A 26,903-nucleotide genomic window follows, 5' to 3' on the forward strand; every position below is an offset into this window, starting at 1 on the left:
GTGTCTCTACCAAATCACATTACTGTCATTCTCTAGAATGACTTTTGTGTTCATCATTTTCATTTTCCCATGTAGATTTTACCATCTAGGTGTGAATATCTAGGTTTGAAAACTTAAGCCCTGGCTGGTGTGGCTCAGTAGATTGAGTATCGGCCTTCGAACCAAAGTGTCACTGGTTCTATTGCACATGCCTGGGTCGCAGGCCAGGTCCCCAGTAGTGGGTGCGTGAGAGGCAACTACACAGTGATGTTTCTCTCCCTCTCTTCCTCCTTCCCTTCCCCTCTCTCTAAAAATAAATAAATAAAATCTTTAAAAAAAAGAAAACTTAAAGAGTAAGCACACACCTAAGTGTATAGGAAAAACAAATATAGTCATTATTAGAGAAAGGCTTTCAGGAAAAGCTTTGCTGACGAGAGATAAAAGGAGAGATATGGAGAGATAAAAGAGAGCCTTCTGGGGAAGTTTGTGAGTGAGACCTGTTACCTCTCATCTGTCTGCTGCTTTTCAGTTTTCAGAATTTTGTTGCTCTTGCCTTTATTCTGTGTTTCTTGTTTTTGAAGTCACTAAAGTAAACATTGTAAAAGCTGAGGTCAAATTTAAAATGAAATAGAATATTTTTGATGAAAATATAGGCAAGCCAAAAAATTCCTACTGAGTATACTTTATCATTTTATTAACCATTTTCCTAAAGTCTTTTAAAACAAAATGTCATGTATGAGATTCTATGCATCCAAAAAAGATTTTGAGAATGTTCTTTAGAATGCTACACACTTATTCAAATGAAACTAAGTAATTTGAAAGTATGGGTGTAAGTTGTAAGAATCTTAAATGTGAATCAGAGAAAAAAGTCACAGAGCTGAAATAGGGGTTCTTTCTGCACACCATCAAATGCTGGAGCAAAACAGTAAGTGAAATGCCGGTCAAAAAATATTCTCTAGCAGAAGCTGCGGAATATGTGATGAGTTGGAGGGAAAAATATAAGAAATAATAACAAATGGTATAGACAAGGCTTTCAAAAATAAATTAGTAATTTAAATGATGGCACCTTCTAAGAATATCCAATATACTGGGGACTGACAATCTAAAGGGAAAATATATGGACCATGCTTTTCAGAAATTCATAGTTGCGTGGAGGAAGCAGACTGTCAAATTACAGCAGAACTCAAAGTTTATGTCCATGATGCTCCCCTCTCTCCCTAGAACATTTTGATTCTCCTGTTTGACTGCCTTCTTATCTTTTAGATACCAGCTGAAATGCCGCCTCTCCTGACCACCCTCTCCAAAGCACACCTCCCGTCTGCACATTCACTGTCACTCCTTCTCTCAGTGTTCCCTTAGTTTCTGGAACTATCAATCAAAATGTGTGATTATTTCACTTTTATCTGTTCCTCTTTCTTTCTGTCTCCTACCACTGGACACTGGCTGTATCTATTGTCTTTCCCATTTTATCTTCAGTGACTGAAGCAAGCCTCCATACAGCATTTTGGGGGAATTTAGTGATATTTCTTATCTAAACTTCCTATCAGCACATGAGCTGCCTTGAAAGATTTGTAGGAGTTAGTTAGTGGTAGAATATTTGGGGCAAGTCATTTCAGTCAAGCGGTGATGTATGTGAGAAACTATGAGTTATTTAGTATAGTTGGAGTGAATACTTTGGTGGTGAGGGTAAAAAAAGAGAAAAATAACATTAAAAAGGAAAGCTGAGCAAATGCATAAATTATTGCCTCATTACAAAGCCTTGAGGGTCATTGCAGTATTTTAAGCAGGGGTAATATAAGAATGACATTTATTTTAGAAAGATAAATCAGAGAAAAGTAAGCAGGATGGATATTAACAAGCAAAGCTACAGTTGTAACTATTATTGATACAGTAGTTATCATCTAGAAAAATAGGAATTTTAACTTTATATGAGTTCACATACAGAAGAAAGATGAAGAGCCTTAGAAATCAACAGTATTTAGTGATCTACTCGATATAGTTAGTAAAGGAGGTAGACAAATCAAATGTCTTTTTTAAATCTCCGGTATGGGCTGTTATGTAGAAAATAATGACATATACTAAAAGAAGAAAAGTACAAGGAATATTTTGAAGTATAAAGGGAGGGAAAGTAAGAAGTAATGTCACCTTTAAGTTGGGCTTTTGCATTCATGTAAGATGCTGATTTTATAATTGTAAATTCTTTGTCATTAAAAAATGTTTTTTTTTAATACTGGGACCCCTCATGTGACAGTTTCTAAATATGTTAAACATACATTTCTCCTTCTATTATGCTCCTTTGATACTCTACAATGATAATTGTCCAGACATTTAGAGAATAAAATAGAAAAATGTTTCAAGAAGACAAGAATCCATACTTAAGATTCTCTTACTTATAAATTCTTTAAGTAATTCTGACATATAAAGAAAAACTAATGCCATTTAAATGATTATTTTGAAAAGTTCATTTTTGTTGTGACCAGAGGAAGAACAATAGGCTCAGAACAAATTATGAGCCTATTACTTCCTATTAACTGAATGCAAATAATGACTAGTCCCTATATCATGTCTTAATTTTGTAAAGAAAATCAAAATGTTAAGGCAGAGTCACTTAGTTTTATGCAGACAAACATGCATCCATAATACATTAATGCAAACTTAATGTATGGCCGTGTATAAAGCGAATGTACATACAGGGAAGTGCTGTAAAAGGATTAGATCTCATTGTGTTTATATATGACAGAGGAGAACTTTGAAAAATGAATCCAATATTTCATAGTCAAGGGGGGATTTTTTAAATATATAAATAATTCAAAACAAAGCATTTTAATATTTTTTTTGAAATTTCCTAATCTTGAATCTAAAATTTGAAGCAGATACTCATTGTTTTTGTAATCTAAAAATGAAAAAAATATGTCTATCTGTGAAATGTTAACAAAAATATTTAGATAGAATGGCTGATATTGCTACCAAAATATTAATAGGTTGGATGCCATGTTAATAAAAAGGCAAGATAGTAGATTATCAAAAAATAATTAATCACCTGATTTTTTGATTTGTTTTAGTTCCTCAAAATACAAAATGAGACAGTGAACTTAAGGGCAGTCAGAAAAATAATTATAATAAATACTAGCTGTCTATATATACATCCTTAATCTTTTTCTGCCATAACGCAAAATCTACTGATGCAAAATCTTACCACTAGGTTTATGATCTGTGTAATCTTTACCTTCTTAACTTTAACATCTGGAAGCTTGCCAACTTGAAGTTCACAATTTGGTTAAAAGTCAGACATTTTATTTAATAAATTAAAATTTTGGTCATATGCCCTTATTTATCACTAAGTTTCATAATGTTAAATAATACCAGAATTCTCTCTACCCAAATCAGTCATATATGTTATATACATAATGCTTTTATGTTGAAAATAGACATATGTCTTGGAAAGAAAAGGTAAAATAAGTCAAGTAAGTAAAATGTGAATAATGGGAAAAGAAAAAATCTGAGAAAAACCAAAAGGAATAAGAGTTTCTTGAAGCATGGTCTACTTTCTGGTCTATGGCAGAAAGGGTTCTGTTTTAGGATGAGACATCTTGTTGTACCAGAAGTCAAGGTGCCTTCAAAATAAATGGGGCAAGCCCTGGCTGGCATGGCTCAGTTGGTTGGGCACCTTCCCACACACTGAAAGGTCGCCGGTTCCATTCCCAATGAGGGCACATGCCTGGGCTGTGGGCACTGTGCCCAGTCAGGGTGCTTGCAGAAGGCAACCAGTCGATGTTTCCCTCACACATGATGTTTGCCTTCCTCTCTTTCTCCCTCCCTTCCCTTCTCTCTAAAAATAAATAAATAAAATCTAAAAACAAATTATTGTTTTAAACTTGTACTGTCCAGGTAGCATAGACTTAAAAAATATATGTGAAATTTACTGAATTTCAAATAAAATTATAAATCAGAAATCAAAATGATTATAATACCCCCCTCTCAATGATAAATAAATTGAGCAATGGAAACATTCAGTATGCTATCAGAGACTCAAACAACTAACACACTTCCTGTAATGGAAATATACAGAACTCTACACCATGTGATTGCTGAATACATAATTTTAGTATATATGCATATATATATATCACATATAAAATTATGTTTAAATTTCAAACACTAAATTGACAACATATACCAGAGAATCATAATTATACAAACTATATTCTGCTGACAATGCAAGTAAAATATATATTAGTTACTAAAGTACCTATTACACATCACAAATATTTTGTGACTTTCACAAAAGGTATTACAAAAAATATAATTTCTAATATACGTATAACTGGAGACTCAGAAAGAGAAGAAAAAGCAAATGGGGTAGTGGAAATGTGCATAAAGATACAATGGCTGAGAATTTTCACAAACTATGATAGAATTTTAACCCACCAATTTATAAAGCTTTACAAACCTAGTAAGATAAATACAAACATCACACTCAGGCACACTATAGTAAAACTGCTGAAAATCAAAACAAAGAGAAAATCTTAATAGTAGGCAAAGAAAAAGAAAATATATATCATATTTAAACTAAAATTAACAAAACAGACAGAATTCTGAATTCTCAACAGAAACAGGAGAAGCTATTTAAAACAATTATATCATTACAATGAAGAAAAGAATGGTCAACTTTGACTCCATATCTAGTTAAAATATCCTTCAAAGTCAAAATGAAATAAAAATGTTTTCCGACGAAATCAGAAACTCTATGCCCAGTGTTCTATACTAACAGAAACACTAGCAGGGGTGTCCAACTCTCAGCCCACAGGCCGCTTGCAGCCCAAGATGGCTATGAATGCAGCCCAAGACAAAATTGTAAATTCATTTAAAACCTTTTTTTTGCTCATCAATTTTTGTTAGTATTTGTGTATTTAATGTGTGGTTCAAGACAACTCTTCTTCTTCCAGTGTGGCCCAGACACGCCAAAAGGTTAGATACCCAAAGAGAATAATTTAAGCAGAAGAAAAGTGATTTCAAATGGAAACATAAAGATAGAGGAAACATACCAAAAAATAAAAAGGATAAATACTGAGCAAACATAAATGAATATTAACTATGAAAAATTATCTAGGGAAACTTTATATGCTCTAGTCTAGAATATAAGCAATTTAGGAATGCTACTCCATCTTAACCAGTAAAGAGATGAACTGTAGTAAAGTCAACAACTTTTCTTAGATCCATCAAAGAAGTAAGGTCACAGAGCAAACTACTGCCCTACAAACTAGAGAGATAGATGGGGAAATAGAGACAACTTACTGGAGCAGAAATCCACAAGCAGAAACTTCTGCCAGAACTAGTGCTGGGGTAGGGAAACCTGAACTGTGATTGACAAACCGCTGGAGGCTCAGCAGTGCGCAAATCTGAGAGTTAAAAACTTTAGGGAGACCCAGTCAAAGGGAAGCCCTCGAGTTCTTGCCAGTTTTAGCTCCAGGAACTTGACGATTGCAACAAAAGTACACTGTGCAGATTGTTCGTGGTGGGGAAGGTTGTGGTGTAGTGGGGCGACTGTAGGGCTACAGGAGCTCTCTATACATTATGCTTAAGTTTACTGCAAACTTAAAGCTGTCTAAAATTAAATCCTATTAATTAATTCATACCATACTAATAAAGTTTTTGTTGGCTTCTGAGGGCTTAGAATGTTCAATTTTGGACTTTGGAGGTGCTTCATGGGCGCTAGCTCTATAATTACTAAACCTGTACATTTGCATAATGAACTTCTCTGTTTTTGTTATATTTACAAAAGAAAAGTAACTACAGAAATAGAAAAAAAGCAACAAATTGGTCAACAAAAATTCAGGGAAAAGTAAAATAGGGATTAGGGAAAAGCATCCAAGTTGCTTTAAAATTATTAATGTTTTATTATTAAATTTGTGGCTATTTAAGTATTACTTTTTATTGTTGTTCTTTAAAATATAAATATGTCACATGCACTATGTGTATCTCACCATAAAATAGTAACCCTAAGTATGGTTGACCATTGAGCCCAACAGGTTTCAACGCATGGGTCTACTTACATGTGAATCTCTTTCAGGAAATACTGCAAATTATTTTCTCTTCCTTGATGATTTTCTTAATGTTTTCTCTATCTTATTATATTCTAGGAATAAAATAATGAAATAAATAAATAATAAGTACAACATACAAAATATGTTTTAGCTGTTTATGTTATCAGTAAGGATTCTGGTCAACAGTGGAGCTGAGTTTTAGTAGTTAAGCTTTGACTGCATGGGGCAGGGGTAGATTTCCCTTACACCATGCTGTTTAAGGGTCAACTATATTGTGTGTTTAAAAGATTTTAAATTATATTTTAAACTTAAAAGCCTAATGAAGGTAAAAAATTCAGACTGTAAATGAAAATAATTTTTTTCAAAAAGTTTTGTTGTAAAACTAAACCAAAATTGGAATTTGATGTAAAAGAGGAAGAGATACAGTAGAATTGAAAACAAAGGCAGAAGATATAATAAGCATTTACATGTTGTTGAGACCTCTAAACAGGGCAGTATGATGAAGGAAACAGAAATAAAAACTGCAAAAAGAAGTCCCTGTAAACTGAGAAGAATAGGAAACCAGGGTTAAAAGAAAGCTTTGACCTTTAATAGAAGTAGATATGACTCTCACGGTTAAAACTGAGGAGAAAGAGGATATGGGCCCTGATGCCAGTAAGTGTGCTTTGGGTGATAAAATCAGAAGGTTACTGTTGGTGCTTCATTTTCACAATGATAATTTCCTGAGAGGTGAAGAAGGATTGATGTGGGGCTTTTAGAAATAAGATGACGTTTTTGTCTGAGAGAACATTCCTAGATAGAATTGTTTGTCAGTACTGTAGTTTAAATATTCATGACTGGGGGGATAATTTGGCACATTACAAAACCAGGCAGACTAGTTTTCCATTTGGCAATGAATGAGAAATAGAACTGTCAGGGTGAGTATTTATTTTTGCATAACCAGGACACACACACATACACACCAAGAAAAACACTTTTCCTTTAAGAGTGTGATGAAGAGTGAATGGATTGCTGAGAAAATAAAGGCAGAAATTTTGGGCAAAACCTTCAAAAATTTTATTGTAAAGGGATAAAAACATAAAAAATGGTATCTGAAACAATAAGTCTGAATAAAAGAATATTTTAAAGTTTAATTTAGTTGTTGTGGATTGAACTGTGTCATCTCCAAAAATATATATATTGGAAGTTCTAACCCCAGTACCTCAGAATATGGCCTTATTTAGAAATAGGGTCATTACAGGTATAATTAGTTAAGATATAAACAATAGGAGGGGGAGAAAATGCAGACAACTGTAATTGAATAACAATAAACATTTTTAAAAAAGAAAAAGAAAAAAAAGATAAAAACGATGCAGTGGGATGGATCTCTGATCTAATATGACCAGTGTCATAAGAATGTGACCATGTGAAAACAAATACACATAAGGAGAATATGATGTGACCACAAGGGTAGATATTTATTGGATTTGTGCAGCTGCAAGCCAAAGAACTCCAAAACTGCGGGCTAACCACCAGAAGCTAGGGAAGAGGCAAGGAAGGATGTCCCTATACGTGTCAGAGGAGCACGGCTCCATGGGTACCTTGATTGAGAACTTCTGGCCTCCAGAACTGTGAGACAATGCATTTCTGCTTTTTAACCCATTCCATTTATGATGTAGTAATTGTAGGAAACTAATATAGACAGGAAGACTCACATAAGTTCAGATGTTGGGAATGGGTCACCAGGAAGCGAAACAGTGGAGACAGATGAGAAAGGAGCTACTGATGGAGCAAGTTCCTGGAGGAGAAGGAGGAAAAGGGTAACTCGGAGAATGGCCGTAGGAGAAAAGGCACTTTGTGAGCTTGTGAGATGAAAGAAAAGTGAGGTAGTTCCCTCACTTTTGAAATGAAAACCATAATTTTCATTTTCTCTGACACTGATGAGGCAAATTCATCTCTGATTATGAGCAGCGCCCTGATTTCACAGGAGACTTGAGAGAAGAACATTTTAAATAACTTCTGGGGAGAACGAAAGAGAAAGCTAAGAGGCTGTGTAAGACTCCGAATCTCCTGATTCAAAGTAGAGCACTGAGGAATGAATGTACCACATTTACTATTTGGTTTGGTACCAAGCCAATTCAAACTTGTACTTTTATTTCATCTGTCCTACTTTAAAAGAACAATTTGATAATAAACATTTTATTTATTAAACTTGAAATCAATAATAGATATTTATATGCTTTTTTGCCCTCTCATGTCCTCTAAGAACCTCATTAATTCCAAGGATTATATGCATGTTGTTGATGTTCTAGATTTGTGTACCATGAGTAGAAAATGTGAATTAAACCTGGTGGGAGCTACATAAACAAGAAAGGAGGAATTCTTATGACATCCATAAATTTGCCTAGCCCCTCAGTCTATTTTATAATACACATGACCATTCATTAAGTAAATGACATCCTAACATTTTATGCTTTAGTATATGTGTAGAAAGAGATTTGTTTATTATCATATTTAAGGATTTATTAATATAGATAAAAGCATCCAGTTAACACAGATCTGTAATAATAAGTCAACATGGAATTTTGAGAGGATCCTTATTGGTTTCTTGATACACAGGTTTAGGATTATATTTCATTCCCATCACCTAGATTCACATCATAAACAAATGTCTAGTTAGCTGCACATCTGAGAAATATAAAAAGGTCTCCATCCATAAGGAGATACAACAGAGCTCAGTATAATAGAAAATATGCACATTTACAATGAAAAGGATTACTAACACTCATATAATGATAAACAATAAATTATTCAAAATTAAGCCCACATTATTTTGATGGAGTTACTAGTTCATTGGTTGAAAGTAATGATAATTGTAATAAAGACACAATGAAGTTGATTAGCAATTAAAATGAGGAACTAAAATTATGTTGTGTTAGCATTGCAAATGCTGCAGAAAAAAATACAAAACTCTTAATTTTCTAAAGGCAGGTCTTATTCATATTCATACCTCCAAATTTCTCCTCAAAGCCACTCCTCTTTTGAGTACTGAGGCCATACAACTGAAAGGCACGGGCTGTTCAACAATCAACCACGTTTGGAATCCCACTCTACCAGTCAGTAGCTATGTGACCTTGGGCAAGTTACTTCTTCTCCATCTCCTAAAGTTTCCTTATCTGAAAAATGGAAATATTATTACCCGGTAGCACTGTTGTGAGTATTAAATAAATTAACACAAAAAATATTTAGAGCAGAGCCTGGTACAAATTAAGATCTAAGTAAATATTTTTAAAAAATTTTTTACATCCCCTACCTCAGCTAATAGCATCGTGTGTAGACAATTGTACAAACTAGAAATCTGACAGTCAGCTTTAAATGTCACCCTCTCATCATATATACGTTTTAAAGAATTTGTGAACATGTCCTTCAGTCTACTCTTCAATGTTCTAGTTTTAGATTGTCTTCAGTCTGTAACCTGGACAACTTGACTAAGTCTCTGACCCTAATCCCACTTGCCTTCACTCAGGTCTGCTTCCGTATCTCATTAAAAATCTTCTCCCTTTCTCTCTCCCAAAACACCCCACATCCAGATCAAACCATGTTACTTCTTTTCTTAAAAGACTAAAAGTTTCCAAGATAAAGTCCAAATTTGTCATCATTTCACATCAATTACAATATGAAAGGTCACTGTTCTCTGAACCTGCTCTGCTATTTCACACCTCACTGCTTTGTATTCTTTTCCCTCTATCTTCCACTTGGGGTTCCTTTCCTTTCTCTTTCTTCTCTACTTGATTATGATCTCCTTCCTTTCCCATTGTGCATAGGTCACTTCTTCTTCTTTGACATTTTAGCACAACCACTCTTTAATAACAAGAGTAGCAATAACAATAGCTAACATAAATGCATAATTATGGGTCATTCACTATTACAGAGAGGTGTTACCTTATTTACTCCTCAAAACAATCCTATTATGTAGGCGTTGTTATCAACCTCACTTAACAATGAGAAAACTGTGCAGAAGAGTTGGATACTTGTCCAAGGCCACTTGGCTGGTGATACATGGGGAACACTTTAAAGTCATACAGGATGATTTGAGAAGCAAAGCTACTAAGAGTACTACTGCCTCCCAAACATAGTACCCAAACATACCGTATTTTGCCATGTATAATGTGCACACATGTTTTTGGCCCAAACTTTTAGGAAACAATCTTTTGTTTTAATTTTTAATTCAATTTCATTTGTTTATATTTAGATAGCTTTTTGTATTAGAAAGGAATTTTAGCATTTATTTTTGAACATATAATGGTACAAGAAATTTTATGTAACAAATAATTACAAAACACAAGAACAGATACAAAGTACAAGAAATTTTAAAAAGAAATAAAAACATTTATATAGATAATGGAATTAGTACTACCCATGTATAATGTGCACCCTTATTTTTTCCCTCAAAAATCGGGGCAAAAGAGTGTGCATTATGCACAACAAAATATGGTAGCATGTCGTATTATTCTAAATACATATGTCTCTTCCAAAATACAATGATTTCCTCATATTGGTACCTCCAGTAACACAGAATGCACAATAATTAATGACAGAACAACAAATGAATCCATGAATAAATGAGAACAAATGAAATGAATAGCTAGTTTTCAATGGATTGCTTTTCTTACATTGTGGATATATATTATATAAATAGTACTTTTTATTAACAGCTATATTGAGGTATAATTGTTAGACAAAAACTGCACATATTTAATGCATGCAATTTGATGGGCTTGAATATATCCATACACCTGTGAAACTATCAGCGTAATCAGGCTAATAATTTTAACCTCTTAGGAGGAAAAGCATAGGGAAAATACAATAAAAATTAAGATTGCTGCTACAACTGAATTAATATTTTTCCAGGTCTATGAAATCAGATCGTAAAAGAACTACCTTGATTTACCAGTTTTTCAAGTCCTGAAAACACCAGCCTTAGTGCTTCTGCAGACATTCACCAAATTGGGCCTTTAGAGTCCTAAAGGTCTAATCTCTTTTTCCAAGGTTGTTAGATATAGCCACTACAATTAAAAATCAGTGTAAGTGAAATTGGTTTCATATCCCCAATTCAAGAATATACTCATAAAACGTTATCTATCTATCATCTATCTACGTTTTGTTCTAGCAATAGAGTATTGCTTTAGTAAAATTTCCAGATCATGGGGACAGCTCACAGTGGCCCCATACAGCTGAGACACATGATTTGGTACCGGCTTAGATTCCTGGAATATATTTCTCCAAGGTCAATGAAACCAGCCATATTAGCTGCTCAACAAAAAGTTAGATTTAGTGTTGCAATATATATCTTTCTTTATGGAACCTCTGACTTTCTAAATTTTTCCAAAATTATGTTTATATATGTCATGGCTTTTCTAATAATCACATGAAATTGAAATCATACCATAAGTTTTTATTAACTTTTATTTATTTACTTATATATGTGTGTATTTATTTTTTTAAAGATTTTATTTATTTATTTTCAGAGAGAGAGGAAGGGAAGGAGAGGGAGCAGGAGAGAAACATCAAGGTGTGGTTGCCTCTCACACATCCCCCATTGAGGACCTGCCCTGCAACCCAGGCACGTGCCCTTACTGGGAATCAAACCGGCAACCTTTTGGTTCACACCGGCACTCAATCCATTGAGCCACACCAGCCAGGGCTGTATTTATTTATTTTATAACCTTATTTTAGAAAGGAAAGATATAAAGTCTTCTATGGTTTTTACATTTTAGCTTGAACCTAGGTACCTTTATGTTTAACTTCCTAATTTTCAAAAATATAGGTGTTTTTATTTACTCATTTGTTAATAACTTCCAATTTAATTGTATTCTATCAAAGAAGTATATTCTGTGCAATATTATTTTTGAATAAAATTTTGATATGAACAATTTCATGAAATAATTTTATATGAAATTGCAATTCTAGGAATGTCATAAGATAATAACAGAACTTACACAGTGACTCAGCTGCAAGGACTTTCTCCACATTGTTATTTATAAACACAAATATCTTGAGGAAATATATTGTTACATGAGTTATGATAAAAAGCACAAAACAGCCCTGGCTGGTATAGCTCAGTGGATTGAGCGTGGGCCTGCGAACCGGGGAGTCACTGGTTCAATTTCCAGTCAGGGCACATGCTTGGGTTGTGGGCCAAGTCCCCGGTGGGGGACATGTGAGAGGCAACCACACACTGATATTTCTCTCCCTCTCTTTCTCCTTCCCTTCTCCTCTCTCTAAAATTAAATAAATAAATAAAATCTTTTAAAAAATTCTTTAAAAAAAAAGCACAAAACAGATCACTCTATACTTGTTAAAAATCGTGGTTCAAAGAAATTTAATGATATGGAAAGATGTTTTTAGATCAAATAAAAATAATACATTATACAACAGTAAATGTAATATATTCTAGATGTATATACACATATATCTGGAGGTAAAGCTTTGAAATGTTATTATTGTATGATGGAAATAATTTTTATTTACTTTTATCTATATTTCTAAAACTTCTATGTCTAGTAACCTTTAAAATAGTTTTAAAGATTTATATTAATACAATCTATACACAGAATGGAAACCTTAAAATCATGTTTGATTTAGTTTACCTTGCATACTTAGGACAAAGTCAATGCAAACAGGAACTTGTATTTACCCTAAGTAGAGACAGTAAAAGTTTTGATTCAAAATACATCACAGTATCCCACATACCATACTTAAAACATAAAACACATACTTATAGGTAAAATTTCTACTGCTACTGAAAATTCTTTCAAATGGTCACGTACACCGAGCCTAGACAATCCAAACTGACTCAGAGCCTTGGGAGTCTAATTATGGTTTCAGGCTGGCGTCTAAGAACCCCTGATTTTCTCTTGCACGCACCATAAAGATACCTGTGTAAGTAAACAGGGAAAGCAAAATATTTAGACACAATTATAATATCCTTTTATCAAACATCTACTTAAATTTAATTTTATGACTACAAATATCATCAAGTATTTATCTCTATTTAGAGAGATGAATACTTTCTAAATAAGCATGTATTATTTAATATTATTTTGGTAAACTAGTCAATGTAAGAAGCAAAGAAATGAAGTAAGATATAAATATTAGGAAAAAATAAATATCATTATTGCAGATGTAATTGCCTAACCGGAAAGCATATAAAAGTAAACTGAAAAGTTATTGGAACTTATAACATTGTTCAGTAGATGGCTATCTACATATATGATTAAAATAATTGTTAAAATAACTAGTAAGAAACAAACATAGCATAAAAACATAACTTTAAAACCAGTTATTCCAGTACTCTCAATGAGTCTGTGAGCTATCTGATATTTTAAAATAAATTGATTTTCACTTAAAATAATATGATTTTACTCCACTGTTGACAACTAAAATCTTTGAAAAAATTCAGGGAGTAATATTACATTGATAGATGGATAGATCTAAAAGGGCATTAATATAAACATACAAATGTTAACAGTGTGTGTATTCTGGATCATGACATTTGGGGTGATTTTTGCCTCAATAAAAATATTAGTTCACCCCGAGATTTTCTCTAGTATGGCAATACTTAATTAGTAAATAGTACATGAAGTATCAGCAGAGTAATCTCTGTGGCAAATAGCTAGCTGTCCACCAACAAACACACACGCAATATATACACTGAGCACACAGCTAGACTGCAGTTCTGAGCCTCCCTTGCAATTGGATATGGACACATGATTGTTCCAATAAATGATTTATCAGGAGAAGTGATGTGCATCACTTCTAAGATTGGCCCACATAAACCTCTCATGAGCAATCCTCCTCATTTTTCACCCTCATTTCTGGCTGATGGTCATGCCTCTGGTGACCTTGGCATCTACATTGTAAGATGGCTGAGTAGCCATCAATCTTCCCTGGATGTGTGCATAGAGAAAGGTCAGCTCTCAGCCTGAATCACAGCCTAACTCTATTAGATGAGAAGGAAGAGATTTTTTTTAAAGGGACTGAAATTTTGGCGTCTGTTAGTTTAGCCTACTCAGCACTTACGCAATCTCCACTTCTCCCATCATCAGCTTTTCCTTCTAGCCGTCATCTTTCCAAATTAGGATTACTTGTAGTGCTTCTCTAGGCTTTTATTTTCTTTTCCCGAAACCTCCTGCCTTTGATACCTGGATACGTATTTCTAAAAAGTCTCACCTATCATGTAAACAACAGATTTCATTCCAAGTTTATAGAGTAATATTTGTACTTTCTCTCAGCTTCAAAGCTAATAAATTATTTTTATAGTTTTATTTTTATGTGGATATTTCTCTTATTTAATGAAAGAAGACTAAATGCCTGTTTTTATTTGACATATTTTACTAAGACTTTGATTCAGAATTATTTCTCTGTTTTTTTCTATTAGTATTTTTAAATTTTTCAGAAAGTAACAAGTGTGAATTACTTAGTAGTTTTTGATGAAAAGGAGGGGAAGGCTTGTTAAAGTAGAGATTTATCCAACTGTTCACTCACAATTTTTAATTCATTGAGACTCATGTTCAGATAGAGACAAACATTTCTGTCACTCCCAATCTGGCTTTACTTTCTCAAAACAATCATGTGCACAGGACTGTCACAGTAACAAACATTGAAAAGACAGCATGCATCCAGAGGATGCTCTCCCTTTCTAATTTCCACCTTTGGTGCTCTGACATCTTCCAAGTTGAGAATTGAAAGTCTGCTCTGTATTTCAGAACCTTCTATGTACATAACTACTAAAGCAGCCTTCCTGCCAGGCTTCCGACTCTGACTTTCAAAAATCCCTGGATCATCCATGGTTTGTCCAACTGTACTATCACTTGCTCTGTGAACATTCCATGATTCCTCAAATAGAGATACTCATTACCTCCATTTATATATTCTTATATAACAATTCTATATGGTGCTTTCCAGAACAAGCTTTATCACAGACATCTTGACCTCATCTGTGCTCCTTAAACTTCAGATCAGAGACTATGTCTCATTTTTCTTTATATTTTATATACCTTTTAGCACTATAGAATACATATAAACCATTTCATTGAATAAACTGAACAAATATCCAACTTTAGTCAATGTTTCTGTTTCGAACCTGCCACTGAAATCCTGTTTTCCTCCCAATTCCAGGTAACAGGATCACTTCCTTCCAGGAATAAGATATGAGTGCTGGTGGAAGATTACTACTGGAGTTTTAGAAGAAATAAATGGAGAGAGAGTTGTTTCTGAAATCACTAATAAGAATACATGTAGAAAAAAGAAACTTGAACAGCAGTTTTGGTGACACAAAATTTGGAGTTTTTAGATTCAGCTACATACTGATTAGTGGGATTAATAGGGAGCCTAACTAGTTTTTCAAACATTTTGTCATTGGAAAATATATTCCAAGCTTCAATCACCTGGCCAGAACTGTATTTTTAGAATAAAATACATTCTCAGTAACAAACTTATAATAATAAACAACTGATGCTGCCGACAGCACAACCCACTATCAATCTTAAAAGTGTATTCTTTTCAGTTCTCAGTTTAGGTGATACACTGAGCTATCTACAATGATAGATCTTTTTCAAATTTTATGATCCATCTTGAGTAGAAGGTTTTGTGGTGTTGTCAGGGGTAAGAGTTATGTATACTCTGCAAATATTTGTCATATCATAGAAAGCTTCAACTTAGGGAGGAGGTATATAACTTTCCTTGTTCTATGTAATCTGAGTTGCAATGTATTATGTTTCAAGAGCAACTATACCTGAAAAGCCCATGCAACCGGAAAGTCCAGAAATGGTATTTCAAAATCTGGACTTTGTTAGTCTATAATTTCTACCCTAGGCTTTAAAAAGGAGAGAAAACATTCTCAGTACATTTTTAATATTTATCAGTAACTTTTACACCAACAGAATTTCCCCATTGCACAAATCCAAATGATTTTGTTTTCAAAAATTGCAATTAATTGTGTTACATACAATATATATAATGAAATGTTATTTATCCATAAAAAGGAATGAAGCTCTTGTATATAATACAACATGGATGAAACTTGAAAACATTGTGCTGAATGAAACAGACCAGACAAAAAAGGGACAAATACTGTGTGATTCCACTTACATGAAATGTGTATTACAGGTAACTTTATGGAAACAGAAAATAAGTTAGAGGTGACCAGAAGCTGTGGAGTGGAAAGAATGGGGGGGTTACCATAGTTACTGTTTAATGATTACAGAGTTTCTATTTGAGTCGATGAAAAACATAATAGATAGCGATGATGATTGTACAACATTGGGGATGTCATTAATACCACTGAATTGTACAGTTAAAATGGTTAAAGTGGAAAGTTTTAGGTTATATATTTTATCACAAAAAAATTGCAGTTCGTGGGCAGTGACATTATGCCAGTGACAATCCTGATATTTTTAACTTAGATTAAGTTTTATTCCTGTTCAAGAATCGAGACTACATCAAGTAGCCATATCATTAACATCGAGTAGTTATTCTGAAAAGAAAAAAAAAGCTGTACAACTTGTGGAAATAAATGTCTTTGGAATCTGCACTATAACTTTAAAAGTCCTATCTATCTATCTGTCTATCCATTTCCTTCAAACTGAAATTAAGCCAAGCAAGACGCTAATCACTTCAGAAGAAAAGGTATTTATAGGTATTAATAATGTAGGGATAAAAAACACTAAGAAAATTCTGGTGTTTGCAGAACAGAAGGTGAGAGACGTGTATACATGTGTTAATGCGTGCACATTTCAAAATGGGGAAGCAATAGATACCATGTTAAGTAGGTCGATAAAATGAAATAACTTCCCTTTACTTTAGTGGAAAGCACTGCAAAGGTATCCGTCACCCACAAGGCTTCCAGATGTTGTTATTGCTGCATAAACAACTCTTTTGAACAGTGTTACAAGTCTTTGGATGAAACCTTCCCTTGAACATCTGGCAACTAATCTGACTACTTTTCCACCCTTCACTAGATATTTGTAAGGCTTTTTTCATGTCCTATAAAAAGTTAGAATAAGAGGGTTGAGAGAGTCTCTTTCCTGGAGCACAGTGTCCTTTGAAATTTCCCATTGTAGTTTCGTATTGCGTGCATGCCTCTCCAAGGAAAGATCAGAGTGTAAGAAAACAGCAAGGGAGCAGGTTTTTCTCATCCCCCACCCCCGCCCCGCAGAGCATGGTGGTGATGGTTCCATAAAGTTTTTGTTGAGTCAGGAGAAGATAACAATGAATTTAGAATAGAGAGGGACAGAGATTTTTCTCCCAGTTTATTCTCCTGCTCATTATCTCCTCAGAATAAGATGAGAGTCTTTGTGTAAAGGTAAAAGAAACTTCAAAAATGAGTCAACTGAACACAAGAGGGGAAAAAAGCCTGAAACTTGCTTCCAGGGATGAAAGACAATTAAAAGAAAGATTAAAATTCATCAGTGTCCCCTTAGTTATCTTATCCTTCCTCCTCCTAATCATCATCTTCACTTTATTCACCTCTATCCTCATCCCCTTCTTCATCAATATTTTCCAACACTATTTATCATCATCATCATCATCTTCTCCTTCCCTTTTTCATTACCCAAGTCAGGAACCAAATAGTACCGTAATGGATTTGGCCAAATATCATCTTCGATGACTTCTCCTAACTCATCTTCACCTACATCAGAATGGTCAGTCAATAAGGTGAAGAAGCTCTCTGGTTCCTCTTCCTACTGCCCCTTTCTGCTGACTTTATTCTGCATTGGACTTGAAGGTTTCCTCAAATCCTTTCCAGATTTCCATTTGATTTCAGTGGAGTTTGGAGATGGATCACTACTCTCATTCAGATAAAATTCTGAATGGAGAGAACTTTATGTTCAAAGTAAGGATTTTCATCAAAATAAAAATCTATTCTGTAACCTTATTAATATCTTCAAAATCTGTCACTTCAACTCTTTTCAAATAATGCAGTGCCTCTCCATCCTCTTCTCCAATTAGTGAAGTCACTTGGGATGGTTGACAAATGTTGTTACCCCAAAATGTGTGATTTGGGAGATCAATTCTGACCTCTTTTGAAAAAAAAGGTTGGCGTAGTTTGTTATATTCCTATTCTACTTTCAAAAGCTCCTCACTGACTTGCTTATTCATTAAGTCTGTTTACTTCATTTTGTACTTCATCATATGTTCAATTATGTAGCTGGGTATTTTCACTGCAAAGAACAAAAGAACTTATACTTTCTGTACCTAGAGAAGCAGTAAAAAAGTCTTTTATAAAGATGTCTTCAAAAAACTGTTAAGAAACCACTGGCAAATTTGGCCAGGTGAAATGATAGTAAATGGTTCACCATGTTTTCCTTGTCTAATTCCAACAGTTTTTAAAAATTATCTTTCCTTATTTTAAGCTTCTCTTTCTAGTCCATGCTTCCTGAGGAAAAGTCAGCAAAAAGCAGAAAGGGTTTATTCCTTAGTCGAAATTGAACTCAAAGAAATGAAATCTGCCAGTGCTTGGGTATTTTCTGTGTTAAAATCACCCAAGCACGCCCAGCTATCCTTCTCGGAGGCATTTCTAAGTTCAGTAAGCTGGTATGACTCAATGACGCTGAGATTGCATTCATTCATCCAAATCCAAATAGGTAGTGTAGTGGAGGAAAAAGCTTACTGATACTTCCACTCTCCTTTGTAGAGCACTGTTTCAAACTTTTCCATTCTCCTCCAACATCACAAACACTTCCTCTTCTCCCTTTACTACTGATCCATCTCCCAGTGTTTATGCCTTTATATAAATGTTGCCTGGACCTAGTGACTTGCTTCTGACAATAGAATATAGGAAAAATAATAGGATGTTAGTTCAGAGATTAGGTTACAAAAAGACTGTTTAAGTTCCATCTTGCCACTCTGCCTCTTGCTGTCCATTGAATCATTCACTCGGGAGGATGTACGCTGCTGTGCTTTGAGTAATATTATGGAGATGCTCATGTGGCAAGAAACCGATGTCTACAGCCAACATCCAGCAAGGACCTGAGATCTGCCAAAGCCATTAGAGTCAAAATGGAAGAAAATTCTGCCACCAATGACTGCAGCCTCAGCTGATACCTTGATTGCAGCCCTATGACACTTCTGTACCACAGGATGAATGACTCAGAGAACTATGAAATAATAGATGTTGTTTTATGCCTCTAAAATATAGGGTAATTCGTTATGTACCAATAGCTAGCTAACATGGCAAGTAATGTCTCTACCACGTTTTTTTTAAATTGATGTAGATAACACTATCTCATATTTCTATAAATCAACCTCCTATTTCTGTTCTACATATTGTGTTCCCTCTTATTACAGGGGAAGGAACACTTCTAATCCTATCGGAGTCAAACTATAATCTCTGCTGCCTTGAGCCTTGTTTAGATGCATCTGCTTAGTTGCTGGAGACTCTGCAGGGGGAAGACATCAGGTTGATTTATAGAGGGTGAGACTCAGAAGGACCAGGGCTGCAACTCCCGTTAAGGCAGTGTTTAGCAAGTGGTAAGACAGAGATGTGAACAAAGTGCTATGAGAACACAAGGAAAAGAGCCATTAGTTCTACCTTTAGGGACGCAGTAAGATTTAAGGAGACGCCATTTGAATTGGTCATTGCGATTGCTATTGCACTGTCTACTTTTGACTTTGGTAGATTTGGGCTCTGCCTTTCTTGCCTGTCTTCTACTCCCATATTTGCACCTACGGCTGCGTGTTCACTTTGAGAATGGCCCAAGGAAAATGGTGTCAGGACTCCCAATTACGTTTTTGGAAACCTCAGATTTTATTAATCAGTTTTAAAGATACTACTCAAATAAATACGCCAATCAGTATATACAATAAAAAACTATAGTAAGTAAGAACCTATCCAAATTATATACAACAACCCACTAATTCAAACACTTGGAATTAGTGTTTAAAAAATTAATGTTAAAAATTATTGGTAATAATTTCCTAGTTCCAAAGAATTAATAATTTTGAAATGGCAAAAGCCTGCCACGTGTCAAATAGTATAAAACATTAAAGTGACATTTCTGAGAAGGTCAAATAGAAATAAATAAATTCATAAAAGTGACAGAGAGAAAAGAGAGTTGCTTAAAGAAAGATTAGATAACATTTAGACTTCCTAGAAGCAATACTGGAAAGAAAAAAATCATTAGATAAATGTCATTCACATTCTGAGAAATTATAACAACAAAGTTACAACTATAAATTTCAATAACTTCTTTTTCCATAATTCAAGAATAAAGATAAAATAAATATCCTTTCAGATATATAAGGCTCATTAAATTATGTATATAGCATAATACACTTTATATAATAATATAGTACATGCTATATAATATAATTTAAATATAAATATTTAATATATTATGCATACATTGTATATTTATATTAATATAAATATATAATATATGAACTATATAAAACTATAATTATTAGTTATTTACATACTATTATTATATATAATATACACAACTTTATTATATAAAATTTTTCTTTCTTTTAAATTTTTTAATTGTTGTTCAATTAGTTGTCCCCATTTTTCCCCCATTACTCTTCCCAGCTCTACCCACCTCTCCTTCCACATTCAATCTTCTCTCCCCCCACCCCATTGTCTTTGTCTATGGGTCCTTTATACATGTTCTTTGACTTAACCCTTGCCCTTCTTTCCCCCATTATCTCACTCCACCTCCTTTCTGGTCACTGTCAGTTTGTTCTTTATTTCCATGTCTCTGGTTCTACTTTGCTCACTAGTTTGTTTTGTTGATTAGGTCCCACTCATAGGTGAGATCATGTGGTATTTGTCTTAAACCAGCTGGCTTATTTCACTTAGCATAATCCTCTCCAGATCCATCCACCCTGTCTTGGAGGGTAGGAGTTCCTTCTTTCTTTCTGCTGCATAGTATTCCACTGTACAAGTGTACCACAGTTTTTTGATCCACTCATTTACTGATGGGCACTTAGGCTGTTTCCAGCACTTGGCTATGGTAAATAATGATGCTATGAACATTGGGGTGCATAGGGTCTTTTGAATTGGCATTTCAGGATTCCAGGGTTTAATCCCAGCAGTGGAATTGCCAGGTCAAAAGGCAGTTCCATTTTTAGTCTTTTGAGGGAATTCCATACTGTTTTCCACAGTGGCTGAAGACTGGTGCAGCTACTATATGCAATTTCAATAAGACTTGAAAACAAGAAATGAATAAAGGTTACTTAAATTTGATAATGATGAAAAATATTAAGTAACCATTTAGAACTAAAGTCCAAGACAGAACAGCATGATAGAGTGCGATGCACCAAGAAGCAGGATGGATTAACAGGGGATGTAGATGTAGTTAAGAGAGTTGTATTTCTTCTCTTTTTCAGGAGTACAATATTGCCTATAATCAATTTTTATGTTTGATATGACAATTAAATGTAAGATATTGATGTCAAAAATTTGAGGATGGTTTCTACAATGCAAATGAATATAGGAATGAAAGAAATATAAAATGGAAAGGAAAACAAATGTCAAAACAATAAAAATGAGACAAAAGTCGAGTAATTTAACAAGAGAAAAATAGAAAAAAGAAATAAGCATAATAAATAGCAATAACAAAGTATGATAGTGCAAGAAAATATATTTTATGAGAGTAAAGTTACACTTATCTACAAAAATGAGTTTTTATATCTTAGCAAATATATTCTAAACATGTTATCACCTATAAAACAAAAACTCAGAAAATTTGATATGGATTGATACAATAATATATCCTGGCCCAAAACTAGCAAAAACAAAGCTTTTAATAATCTTAATATTTTGAAAAGAAGAATTCAGTGGCGGGGGGGGAGCCATGAAAAGACATGAAAGAATCTTAATTGCATATTGCTAAGTGAAAGAAGCCAATCTGAAAAGGGTACTTACTATACAATTCAACTGTATGACATTCTGGAAAAGGCAAAACTATGGAGAGAAAGGTTGTGAGGGGTTAAGGTAGAGGGCAAATGAATTGGTGGAGCACAGAGAACCTTTAGGGCAGTGAAACTATTCTGTATGTGATTCTAACGGTGGACATACATCATTATATATTTGTCAAAACCCACAGAACCTACAACACCAAGAGTAAATCCTAATGTAAACTATAGCCTTTGGGTGATAATGATGTGTTTCTATATGTTCATCACTCTAGTGCAGAATGTAGATAGATGGTGGGGGAGATTGCGTGTGGAGGGAAGACAGCGGGTATTTGGGAACTCTCTGTGCCTTCTGCTCTATTTTGCTGCAAACCTAAAGCTGCTCTAAGAACTAAAGGCTACTGAGAGAGAGAGAAAGAGAGACAGAGAACTCACATATTACTATTAAAATTTGAAAATTTTTTAAGTGGATAGTTTGTACTACACTCTGAATTTGAAAGTTGATTTAATGCTTCTCAGGATTTTAATAATACAAAGAGAATAGAGGACCTGAAAAATAATTGAAAACACTGAAAAGGAACAAAAAAATGAGAACACAGCATTAATAAACCAACACAAGAAGTTACTTTATTGAAAAAAATGAAAATAAGATTTATGTTACTATCACAGCAGTCATTTTTAATATCTTATGAAAACTGATAAACACAACAGATAACATATATGAAGGACTAGCTATATATTCCAGGCACTCTTTTTCTAATGATTTTATAAGCACTAATTCTTTAAACCATTGCAAAAAAATCCCATAAAGTGGGTACTGATATATTATTGCTATTTTACAAATGAGGGAAGTGATAAAGTGTGTTAATAGATTTTTTAGCATAGAAAGATGTTTACATTCTTTAAAAATCCACTTGGTGAAAATATTGTGTTTTTTAATATATTGCTAGGGTTTTTTGTTAATATTTTAACTAGGATTTTTCATTGATGATCCTAAGTCACGCTGGTCTAAAAAAGAGAATATGATATTTAATCTTAAATATGCTTATTTGTTGTCTGTACATGTGGACTCTTATAAATTAAAAGTATAAAAACTTTTACTAATAGTGAGCATCATGTTATCTTCTTGTATACATTATAATTTCTGATACAGTTATCTTAGTGCTATACCATTTGGTACATAGATATTCATAATTGTTTTGTAGGAATAGGAAGGTGATTACTACTGTAACTCCACATACCATTCTTCTTCTTGTTTAACATGTTTTTTATTTGTATGACACCTTGTCTCTGGTTCAGTTTCAATTCTTGCTTACTTTTTATGTGCATCTGCTTGCTTTATTTTTGTCTATACTTTTAGTTTTCAAACATTCTGAGGTTTCTTGTTGTGAATATAAAACACAGAATTCTATTTTGTTTCATGATTCTATCTAAAAATTTCTATTTTAATATAAAGTGAGAATCTTATTCACATTTATTGATATGAAGAATATGTTTATTTTTTAAAGAAATGTATTTATTTTTAGAGGAAGAGAGGGAGGAAGAGAGGGAGAGAAACATCAGTGTGTGGTTCCTTCCTGAGCGTCCCATCCTGGAGACTTCAACCGCAACTTAGCTATGGGCCTTGACTAGGAATTGAACCAGCGACCCTTTGATTCGCAGGCCAGCATTCAATCTATTGAGCCACACCAGCCAGGGCAGAATATGTTTAATCTTGTTTCTGCCATATTCTTTCATGTTTTTTGTAACTTTGTAAACTTCCTTCACTCTGTGTTTTCTTAAAATTTATAAAGATTTTTATTTTATTTTTGTTATTATTATAATTATTCCTCGATGCATTAACTTTATTTCTCTTTTTATAGACTGAATCAGTTAGTTAAAATAAGTAATGATAAAAATTAGTTTCTCATTTTTTCTGTATTCCTATTTTACTACATAATTATTAGATAGTATCTTGTTACAGTTTACCATTGTGTCGTTAAGCATGTTAGACTACTTACTTATGCCTTTGATTTTCTTTGAATATTGACTATTATATAATCAATGATTTTATAGCTTATCTTCTTTAGCCCTTCTCAGCCAAATTTATTTTATTTTTTTAAAGTGATTTCACATATACTTACTATGCTTTACATAATTACAATTACTATTAATATAATTTTGGTTCTTTTTTTCATTAATTTATTGTTGTTCAAGTACAGTTCTCTGCCTTTTCCCCCCACCCCAGCCTAACCCCCAGCCCTCCCCACCTCCCTCCCATTTGCAAGCTCCCTCCCCCCCATTATTGTCCATGTGTCCTTTATAGTTGTTCCTAAAAACCCTTCACCCTTTTCCCCTGAAATTCCCTCCCCTCTCCCCTCTGGTCACTGTCAGCCTGTTCTCATTTTCAGTGTCTTTGGTTATATTTTGCTTGTTTGTTTGTTTTGTTATTAGGTTCCTGTTAAAGGTGAGATCATATGGTATTTGTCTTTCACTGCCTGGCCCAAATTTTGTTTAGATATATAAATTTTATATATTCAGGGTCTATGAGACTTATATCTAATTATTTTGCTCTAATTCTCATAACCTCACATTTCAGATGAACAGTTACACAGCATATATTCCATGCTTACAATCAGCCCTTGATCCAATATATCCCTTCCCTTTATCTCTTAGAAAGCTAAATTCCATTCTCTATTCTGGTGATTTCCTGAAGATGGGTTCTTGAGAATAATATTCCATTAGTTCCTGAAGATTCAAAACTGTTTACACTTCGTAAACTTAAAAGACTTTGGCTAAATAGAAAAAAAAAAAAAAAATGGCTTCCAGCCAAGATGGAGGTGTAAGTAGACCAAAAGGAAGAAATAAACATTCAACCAGAACAGAATGAAGAAACAAGAATTCAAAAACACAAGTAGAGACTTAGGGGCCTCTGGGACAACTTTAAACATTCCACTACCCAAATCACAGATGTGCCAGAAGGAGAAGATGAAGAGCAAGAAATTGAAAAGTTCTCTGAAAAAATAATGTGAAAAATTCCCCAATCTGGTGAAGGAAATAGACATACAAGTCTAGGAAACACAGAGAATCCCAAAGAAGTTGGACCCAACAGGCAACATACCAAGATATAACATAATTAAATTACCCAAGGTTAAAGATAAAGAGAGAATCTTAAAAGAAGCAAGAGAAAAGGAGACAGTTATCTACAAAGGAATTCCCATAAGACTGTCAGTTGATTTTTCAAAAGAAATCTTATAGGCAGGAAGGGGCTGGAAACAAGTATTCCAAATCATGAAAAGCAAGGACCTACATCCAAGATTACTGTATCCAGCAAAGCTATCATTTAGAATGGAAGGGCAGATCAAGTGCTTCCCAGATAAAGTCTAGTTAAAGGAGTTAATCATTCACCAAGCCCTTATTATATAAAAAAGTTAAAGGGACTTATGTAAGAAAAAGAAGATAAAAAATATGAATAGTAAAATGGCAATAAATTCACAGCTATCAACAACTGACCCTAAAAAAAAAATCTAAAACAAGAACAAAAACAAAGCAAACACTGAAAACGGGAACCGAATCACAGAAATGGAGATCACGCATGTCAAGGGTTATCAGTGGGGTGGGGGAGAGAAGAAAATAGGGGAAAAGATACAGGGAATAAGAAGTATAATTGGTAGGTACAAAATAGACAGGGGGGAGCTTAAGAGTAATGTAGGGAATGGAGAAGCCAAAGAACTTATATGTACGACCCATGGACATGAACTAAGCAGGGGGAAATGCTATATGGAAGAGGGGTACAGGGCAAAGGAAGAAAAAGGGGAGAAAAAAATGAGATATCTGTAGTAACATAATCAATAAAATGTACTAAAAAACCCAACTATGTGAAGACAAAGAATAAAAGAAAGGCAACAACAAAAACAAAAATAACATATAGCTCCCTGGTATCATTTGGGCTTTATTCACTAATATTAAATGATTATTCTGCAATGAATGGTTTATTAAAGAATTCTGAAGCAAATCTCAGTATTTTCCCTTTTAATTTACTGATTATTCTTGTCTGCATACCTGCAAACTTCTTTATTATATTTAAATTCCACTTACTGTATTAGGATACATCTTGGTGCTGATCATTAATAGAACATTTCTTGGTATTGATGATTCTGTGGCAATTTTCCCTAGAAATTGTGTCCTTTAAAAATTAAATTTCAAGTCTTCTTTCATTCCAAGAATATTTCCTTTTTAATATTAAATATGTTTAAATACCTACTCTTTTCCATTATTTTTCTTCTTTAGTTTCTCTATGTATGTTAGATTAACTTTGCCTTTCTTCTCCACCTTTTATGTTCTAATCCTGTTTATCTCTTTATTTCCATTTTCCATTTTGCTAGCTTTCCTCATTTCTGCTCTCTTTCCCTTACCATGTTTACCTCAGTGTGTATTTTACCTTGTAATTTCTCCATAGTTATTCTTAATTTAGAATGGATTTTATCTTTCTTCCACTTCTTTCTTGAGTTTTGCCAGCTTTGGGTCATCAGCTCCTACTGTTTTATCAAGCACTCCCAAGTTCTTACATTCGTGCCTTGCAGTTATCATTCATAGGAGCAATTACTTCATTGTGTACTTATGAAAATTCACAGCAGAATGTTAGGACACATTTTTCAGCTTCTCCTTGGCAACATGTTATGGCATGTGTTCTTTAACAATTGGTACATTTTGCTGCTCTTCTGTCTTTCCCTATATTATCTTTGTATTAATAATGTGGCTGTTCTTTTTTTTATTACTCATAATTACCCAAGCTAGATTTTTCTCACTTAGGCTCCTGGGGAAAGGCGAAGGGAAAATAGTCATCTGGGATTTACAAAGTTTTGGTTGTCTCTGCTATTACAGAGATAGACTGTGTTTTGCAATCATCACTTCTCTGTTTAATCTTTGTGTAGTCCACCATCACTTCCAACAGGACAAACCCAAGAGGGCTTTCCTCACCAGCTCTACTCACTTCAGTGC

General features: G+C 33.9%; 1 protein-coding gene and 1 pseudogene across 5 annotated transcripts in view; one reads left to right on the forward strand and one right to left on the reverse strand.

Annotated features, from left to right (window-relative positions):
* The window catches only part of FUT9 (fucosyltransferase 9), a 270,697-nt gene that overhangs the window by 83,354 nt on the left and 160,440 nt on the right, over positions 1-26,903 (forward strand). The gene's annotated exons all lie outside the window — the stretch shown is intronic.
* LOC112297206 (protein SET-like) lies at positions 17,491-18,198 on the reverse strand (annotated as a pseudogene).

This window comes from Desmodus rotundus, chromosome 11 (genome assembly GCF_022682495.2).
Source record: "Desmodus rotundus isolate HL8 chromosome 11, HLdesRot8A.1, whole genome shotgun sequence".
Taxonomy (NCBI): domain Eukaryota; kingdom Metazoa; phylum Chordata; class Mammalia; order Chiroptera; family Phyllostomidae; genus Desmodus; species Desmodus rotundus.